The sequence below is a fragment of the Antechinus flavipes genome, chromosome 1 (assembly GCF_016432865.1).
Source record: "Antechinus flavipes isolate AdamAnt ecotype Samford, QLD, Australia chromosome 1, AdamAnt_v2, whole genome shotgun sequence".
Lineage (NCBI taxonomy): Eukaryota > Metazoa > Chordata > Mammalia > Dasyuromorphia > Dasyuridae > Antechinus > Antechinus flavipes.
The window spans coordinates 219656496-219664725 of NC_067398.1; the positions used below are offsets into that span (position 1 = coordinate 219656496).

Below are 8230 nucleotides of genomic sequence, written 5' to 3' on the forward strand. Positions count from 1 at the left end.
GTCTCACAACACACATTAATTTGTGTATTGGTGTAAAAGGTGTATATCTTATCAGGTCTTGCCCCAGATAATTGTACTGCTCGCTTAATGGCTTTTAACAAAATTCTAGCTACAAGCACTGGGTAAGGAGTAAGGCTTTGTTCTGGTTGTGCTGGGAGGTTCACCCACTCTAACACACTGTCTCCTTGATGAAGGACTGCTGTGGGTGCCTCTTGTGTGGCAAAAACTGATATTTCCAAGGGTTTTTGAGTGACTCTTTCAACCACATTGGATAAAGCCAGTTCATCTTCTCTCAAAGCCTCTTGAGCTTCTTTTGTAAGCTGGCGTGGTGAATTTAAAGCACTGTCTCCCCTTAAAATATCATATAATGGTTGTAACTGATAGGTAGTCGAGCTTAACACTGGTCTCATCCATTGGATATCTCCTATCAATTTCTGAAAATCATTTAAGGTGTTTAGCTTCTCTGTTCTTAAGGACAGTTTTTGTACTATAAACACCTTAGCGTATACTTCATATCCTAAATATTGAAAAGGAGCATGTCTTTGAATTTTCTCTTCAGCTATGTATAATTTGTAGTATCTTAGTGTTTCTATGGTCTTTTGTAGACATGCTTCTAACATTTGTTCCTCAGGTGCACATCCCAATATATCATCCATATAATGTAATAGCATAACTTTTGGAAATGCTTTTCTTATTGGAGCAAGAGCAGCAGCAACATACATTTGACACATAGTGGGGCTGTTTTTCATTCCCTGTGGCAAAACTGTCCATTCATATCTTTTATAAGGCTCAGCTAAGTTAACGCTGGGCACTGAAAAGGCAAATCTTTTCATATCCTTCTTATCCAGAGGGATAGAATAGAAACAATCCTTAATATCGATGACCCAAAGAGGCCACTCTCTAGGCAATTGAGTAGGAGATGGAAGTCCAGGCTGAAGAGTTCCCATAGTTTCCATCTGTTCATTTACTTTTCTTAAATCAGTGAGCATCCTCCATTTTCCTGATTTAGTTTTTACAACGAACACTGGGGAATTCCAAGGATTTAGAGAAGGTTGTAAATGCCCTTGTTCAAGCTGCTCCTGTACTATATCTAATAAGGCCTGAATTTTATCGCTACCTAAGGGCCACTGTTTTATCCACACTGGTGTATCAAGTTTTCCATTGGATAGGAACAGGTGAAAGTGTTGGCAGGCCTTCAACAGCAGCCCTTTTTAAAAAACCGAAGTACTCATTTTTAACCCTAATTTTTGTAAAACGTCTCTTCCCCACAGATTGATGGGGAGTTTTTCAACTATAAAAGGAGTAAAAACTCCTGTTTTGCCTTCAAAAGTCCATCTCATAGGGGCAGCACTAACTTCAGCTGCTATTGATCCTCCTACTCCAGACATATAGGTGTCTGCTTTAATCTTTGGCCAGTGACTGGGCCAATTGGCACCTTTAATAACTGTACGATCTGCAGCTGTGTCTACCAATCCTTCTAATGGTAGGCCATTTATATAGATTGTGAGCATAGGTCGGTCAGCCGTTACAGCTACTGTCCAGTATGTTCCTGGATTTTGTGATCTGGAGTCAGAATCTGGGTAACTATCACCAGGCTGCTTATTAGGATTCTGTATGAGTAAACCTGACGCTACTACTTCTCCTGGATGATAAGTCACACATTGTCTACCTGTATTAGTGACTGGGATATTATCTACACATTCCCCAGTTTCCCACATCAGTGTGTGGATGGACACTGTTTTGTACGTACAAAAAGGAGGTGAAATGGTCAATCCTACTTTACCTGGAGGTAGGGGATCCATAGGCTGGAGAGGAACAGATTTCACCTCTCCAGGGGGTATCTCAGTTGTCCCAGCTGCACACAGCTCTATTCTCCCCAATTGTAATTCCCTTCTGTCATCAGGTTGCTTCCTGGCTGGTCGACTGTGTAATCCCCTTCTCCCATCATATGACTTTCTGGCTGATTGGTCATGCCTGGGTACTGGACTTCTAGGCACTCTCTGGGTGCACCATTGGCTGCCATCATGCCCCAAGTGTTTTTTGCCTTGGGCCCTGGGGCTGGGCCCCTCATCCCATTTCCATGAATCTGTCTACATTCTGAGGCCCAATGGAAGCCTCTGTTGCATTTTGGACATAGGGTATTGGGTCTTGTTCTCCCACCTTGTTTTCCCATTCTATCTCTATACCAACATTGAGCTTTCAGATGCCCTACTTTTCCACACTGAAAGCATCTACGAGTCTCTCTGGAAGTCCCTTGCCAAGAGGGACTCTGTCTTCCCATGTTTGGATTTTGGGACGTCTGAACCATAGCCTGGGTATAAAAGGCATCTGTGCCCACTGTGGCACAGCGTCTTATGATCTCCTCTAAAGGAGCATCCTCGCGCAGTCCTAGTATAATTCTTCTGCAAACTTCATTAGCATTTTCCTTATCAAGTTGCCTTATCAAAATGTCTGTTATTGGATTTTCTCCATTTGTTCTTGTGATAGCTGTCTTCAAACGTCCCATAAAGTCAGCAAAGGGTTCATCTGGCCCTTGTGTTATATTGTGAGGCTTGAGTTGATGCACTGAGGTTCCAAGCACATGAGGCTAAATAGTAATTGGACTATATTAATATATAAGCTTGGAGAAAGAATGGCCCCCGCCCACTCTTTGTGCAAGTCCTGATGTGTTGTATAGGAAATGATGATTTTGGTGGGTGGAGGCAGGGGAGTGGAAAAGGAAGAGGAAGGAGAGACTTTTGGCATTGCTATTGCGACGGTTTGCTCAGCTCAGATTGCTCTCTGTTATGTGGCTTCCTGTTGCAGCTGCCCACATTGCTATAGCAATCTTTCTTGCCCATATTGCTTTTGCAATCTTTATTTACCTCTTCACTTCAATAAACATTGAAGATTTTTCCCTTAACCTGAATTCCTGACTCCGCCTGATTTTAAATACGCGGTCATTACAGGGAAAACCAAGACACAAATTCAAAAGAGAACAACAATGTTGAAACACCTATGGAAAAAACCACAAGAGTAAACAGAAAATGATCTCTAGCCCAGAAAGAAGTCATGGAAGAGCTCAGAGAAGAGCTTGAAAATCATATATGATAAGTAGAAGACAAATAACAAGAAAGAAATGTAATGCAAAATAATTATGAAAAACAAGTGTCAACATCTTGGACAACTGCTTGAAAAGTAGAATGGCCAAAATTCAATGAAAGAATAATTTAGAGCATTTAGAGATATGGAATTTTCCCTTATTACTGCTTTGGCTGCATGTCATGAATTTTGGTATATTGTCTCATTATTATCATTTTTTTTGGATGAAATTATTAATTGGATCTATGATTTGCTGTTTCACCCATTCATTCTTTAATAAGAGATTATTTAGTTTCTAATTACTTTTTGGTCTATTTTCCCCTGGCCTTTTATTGAATATAATTTTATTGGATTATGATCTAAAAAAAAGCATTTGTTATTTCTGCCTTTCTGCATTTGATTTTGAAGAAGTATGTATGTCCTAATACATGGTCAATTTTTCTATAGGTCCCAGGAATTCCTGAGAAGAAAGTGTACTACTTTCTGTTTCCATTCAATTTTCTCCAAAGATCTATCATACCTGTTTTTTTTTTTTCCCTAGTATTCTATTTACCTCTTTAACTTCTTTCTTATTTATTTTGTAGATTGATTTATCTAGTTTTGAGAGAGCAAGGTTGAAATCCACCACTAGTATAATTTGCTCTTTATTTCTTATTGCAGCTCTCTTAACTTCTCCTTTAGGAATTTAGATGCCATACTACTTGGTGCATATATGTTTATTATTGACATTGCTTCATTATCTATGTTATCCTTTAACAAGATACAGTTTTCTTCTTTATAGCTTTTAATTAGATCAATTTTTGCTTTTGCTCGGTCTGAAATCAGGATGGCTACTAACCCTGCTTTTTTACTTCACCTGAAGCATAATAGATTCTGCTTTATCCTTTTGCATTTACTCTGTGTGTATCACTCTATTTTAAATGGATTTCTTTTAAACAACTTACTATAGGATTCTGGCTTTTACTTCAGTCTTGCTATCCACTTCTGAAGGAAGAGTTCATTCTATTCACATTTATGGTTAAAACTACTAATTCTGTATTTCTTGACATCTTATTAATCCCAAATTATACTTTTCTCTTTCATTCCCCCTTTCCCTCCTCCCCAGTATTTTACTTATGAACACCAATTGTCTCAAGCAGCCCTTCCTCTTTAGAGTCCCCTCCCCACCTTTTAATACCTTTCTCCTACAATTTCTGTTTTCTCTTCTATTTAGGCTTCCTCTTCCCTTTTCCTTTTTCCCCTCCCACTTTTCTATAAGTTTGTTAGTGGCAAATATGTCTAATATTTCCTCTTTGAGCCAAATCCAATGATAGTAAGATTCAGTGTTTACCCCCCTCTCTTCTTTCCCTTCATCATAAGAGGTTTTCTTTGCCTCTTTGTGAATGTAATTTCCTTCATTTTTACCTGTACTTTCTCCTTTTTTTCCCTCAGTACAACCCCTTCTCTACCTCTAGTTTCATTTTTATATTATAACAATAAAAATAGATTATTCATGCACTCTCTATGTATATCCATAACAGAAATGAAGTTCTCAAGAGTTCTTTTTTTTTTAATCTTTTCATGCTTCTCTTGAGTTCTATATTTGAAGATCATTTTTGTTGTTGTTGTTTTTCTGTTTTTTTTTTTCATCAGAAATAAATGGAATGCACCTATTTCATTGGATGTCTATCTTCTTCCCTGAAATAAAATGCTCAGTTTGGTGGGAAAATTTATTCTTGGCTTCATTTCAAGTTCCTTTGCCCTTCAGAATCTTTTAAGGTCTAAATGATCGCTAGGTCCTGGGTAATCCTTGTTTTGGCTTCTCTGTATTTGAATTGTTTTTTTTTTTTTTCTGAATGCTTGTAATATTTTTTTCCTTGATCTGATAATTCTGAAATTTAGCCACAATATTCCTTGGAATTTTAATTTTGGGGTCTCTTTCAGGAGGTGTATGATGAATTTTTTCAATGGCTATTCTACCTTCTGATTTTATGACAGCCAGACAGTTCTCTTTGATGATTTCCTGAAAAATAGTGTTTAAGCTCTTTTTTTTTCATTGTTGTTTTCCACAAATCCAATAATCCTTGGATTGTCTCTCCTAGATCTATTTTTCATGTCAGTTATTTTCCCAAGTAGGTATTTTCTATTTTTTCTATTTTTTAAATTTTTATTTGTTTTCTTAATTGATTCTTGATGTCTCATTGAGTTATTCATTTCCATTTGTTCAGTTCTGAATTTTAGTGAGTTATTTTCTTCATTTACTTTTTAATTTCTTTTTGTATTTATCCAATTGAGTTTTTAAATGAGTTGTTTTGTTCTCTGTATTTTTTTCTATTTCACAGATTATGTTTTTCATGGAGTTGTTTTCTTTTTCCATGTGACAAATTCTGTTTTTTAAGGAAGTAATTTCTCTTTCCATTTCACAAATTCTGTTTTTCTTGTGTTGTTTTCTTTTTTTCCATTTTATCAAATTTATCTTTTAATGAGTTATATACTTTTTCCATTTCATTATGTCTATTTTCAGTGAATTTTATTCAGATCGTTTCTGTGGTGCCTTTTCCAAACTTGCTTGCAAATTTTTCATTTCTTTTCCATATTTTTCTTCCAGCTCTCTTTTAATTTTTTTTTGAAATTTCTTCTTTTTAAAAAAAAAAAGATATGAAAATAGCAAGATTTACTATTTACTTAGTTCATTTCCCATCATTTTTAGGATAGCAGTATTGTTCCAGGTTGTCTCCAACTAACATCATACCATACTTAGACCCTGGTACTGTCAGCCAGAACTGTGACTATAAATATACATGTTACATATATGTTGAACCGGGCCTGTGGGGAAAGATGGAAATAGAAGACATTGAATGTTCCAGGCTGGAAATTTCTTTGTTCCAAATTAGGCACTCAGAAGTATATGCTTTAGGGTTGAATCCATGTGGTATCATAGTAATTCTTGAATCTCTAGAAATCGATTCCCACCTTCATCCCCATTCATGAGAAGAAGCACAATTGGGGGAGTTACCATGACCTTGTCAGTCACTGAGAGAACTAAGCTAAAAATACACATTCTTCTCCCCCCAAGAACATACCAACAAACAAAACAATGCTCAAAATACTGGTCTAGGCCTATAGAAGCTATCCTAAAATATTAATTCATGTCTTAGCTAATGACTTCTACAAGGCAAGACCCTTTCATTACATTAATCAATAAACAGACAATTGTACCAAGCATTTGAGGTACAAGGAAAGGCAAAAACATTATTCCTCTACTTTGAAACAATCCAAACAATGTCCTCATCATTTACTAAACTAGCGAGGAGTCGCATGACCTTTGAAGGAGATACTGATCCCCCACAGGTTTGAACCCTGCTTCCCACTATGACCACTTAACAGAACCCATTCAACACCTTGCTCCCAAGCAACTGAGCAATGACACGGAAATGGACCACTATAAGGGCGTCAATTGATGGCATGCTACAAAGCTCCATGGAGCTGGGGGAGAGAAAGGAGGGGACACTCTCAGAAGCAACAGCTTCATAAAAATGCAGTCAATAACTCTGGATGAACTCCATGGACTAAAAGAGCTACTGAAGGTAACCTTGGAGTTCTTGTTCCTGTGGAATAATTCTATAATAATTTTAAAAAGCACAATAGTCCTAAGTTATTCTGATGCTCCCGAAACCAGTCAGTCAGCATTTATGAATGACCATATCTTTATTCCCAGTCTCTAAGAGTCGATTACTACATTCTTCCCAATGGACAATGCTCCCATTCTCCACTATCACAAATTTCCACTTCAGTGCCGTATCCATTGGCAAAGGGACAGATCTGGACCAGAACCAATTCTTTCTACACTGGAATGGGATGTAATTGTGCCAGATGCCAAGGCTCTCATGGTCTCCAGTCACCATCACCACTGCCGCATCAAACATGGTGATGTAATGAACCTGGAATTGGATGCTGACTTGCTGAGACAATGGGGACACTGCTGCCACTCTTTGTTTTCAAATGAACTTCTTGACCTTGGGCATCCTTGAGGAAGTCTCTTCCATAGTCCAGTCCCTGATTTGGGCTCGATGTCCAGAATTCAAGCACAGGTACACCAACATGAGAAAGCTCAGAGCTTTTGCACTTACTAGCATCTCTCCATACTGAGTGCTTGGGTACCATTTCCCAGTCCTCATGATCAACGACATCTGGACCTTCCATCTGTAGTTTTCGACCTTTCTTCATGTTTGTCAGAAGGGAACTTCTCTGTAGAGCATGCAGCTGATGTCTCCTGTCCTTTTAAAGGATCTGCTAGTTGAGAAGATTCTGGACTTCCCTACTTAAGATTTCCAAGTAATTCACAGAGTTAGTAAGCCCGGAGAAAGTCAGAGATTCTGCCCCTAGCAGCTGTGTGGAAAAGGGCTGCTCTCCTGATCACAAAGTCTTGAGGAGAACTATTCTGCGTTTTCCATTTTGGACCCTCAAGGTCACTGTTCTTGGACTGAGACACTAAATATCTGTTACTTTCCTAATGATGCTCTCCAGCTGCTTTTTTGACATTCTGGTCCTTCCTCTGCCCCCTGAGTTGGATCAGCTGCTTGTGTTTGGGTTAAAGGGGGTCTCCACCATCTCCTTCTCCATTCCCTCCGTTCCTTTTCAGGGCTGCTGTGCCTGCCTCTTCAAGTGACAACTCTCGCTCCTCCTCGGTCCCTGCATCCTGGTACCCGGAATCCCCCCCGCAGAAGCCATACAAACAGCGCACTGGCCATACCTCTTCCCACCAGCAGGGCAGATATGACAGCACCCATGGTTCATGATGCACGGCCCCACTAGACAAGCACTGCTGGGAATGTTCTAAACCCAATCTCCCCAGGGAAAGGACCACAGAGACTGGGACCTGGGAGGGGAATGAGCGCTGTGTGATTCCAGCTCTCAGCTAAATTTCTTCTAGGAAGCCTTTTGTGGGGACAAATTTGTATCACCCCTTGGGTCTTCATCTGGAGATGATCTGCTTTTAGTCTTCTCAGGGTTTGAAATCTGTTCTTCTATTTCACCATTAAAAACTGTCTATGGTCAGAATTCTCTTTGCATTATTACTCATTTATTTTTTAAGTTAAGGTATGCTTTTAGGGCAGGGGACATTTTCAAAGCTTCCTCTACAAGCCGCATCTTCCTCTACAAATGGCTG

General features: G+C 38.8%; 1 pseudogene; it reads right to left on the bottom strand.

The window, feature by feature from the left end:
• Nucleotides 1–6743: 6743 nt before the first annotated feature.
• LOC127544908 (starch-binding domain-containing protein 1-like) lies at nt 6744–7850 on the bottom strand (annotated as a pseudogene).
• Nucleotides 7851–8230: the final 380 nt, after the last annotated feature.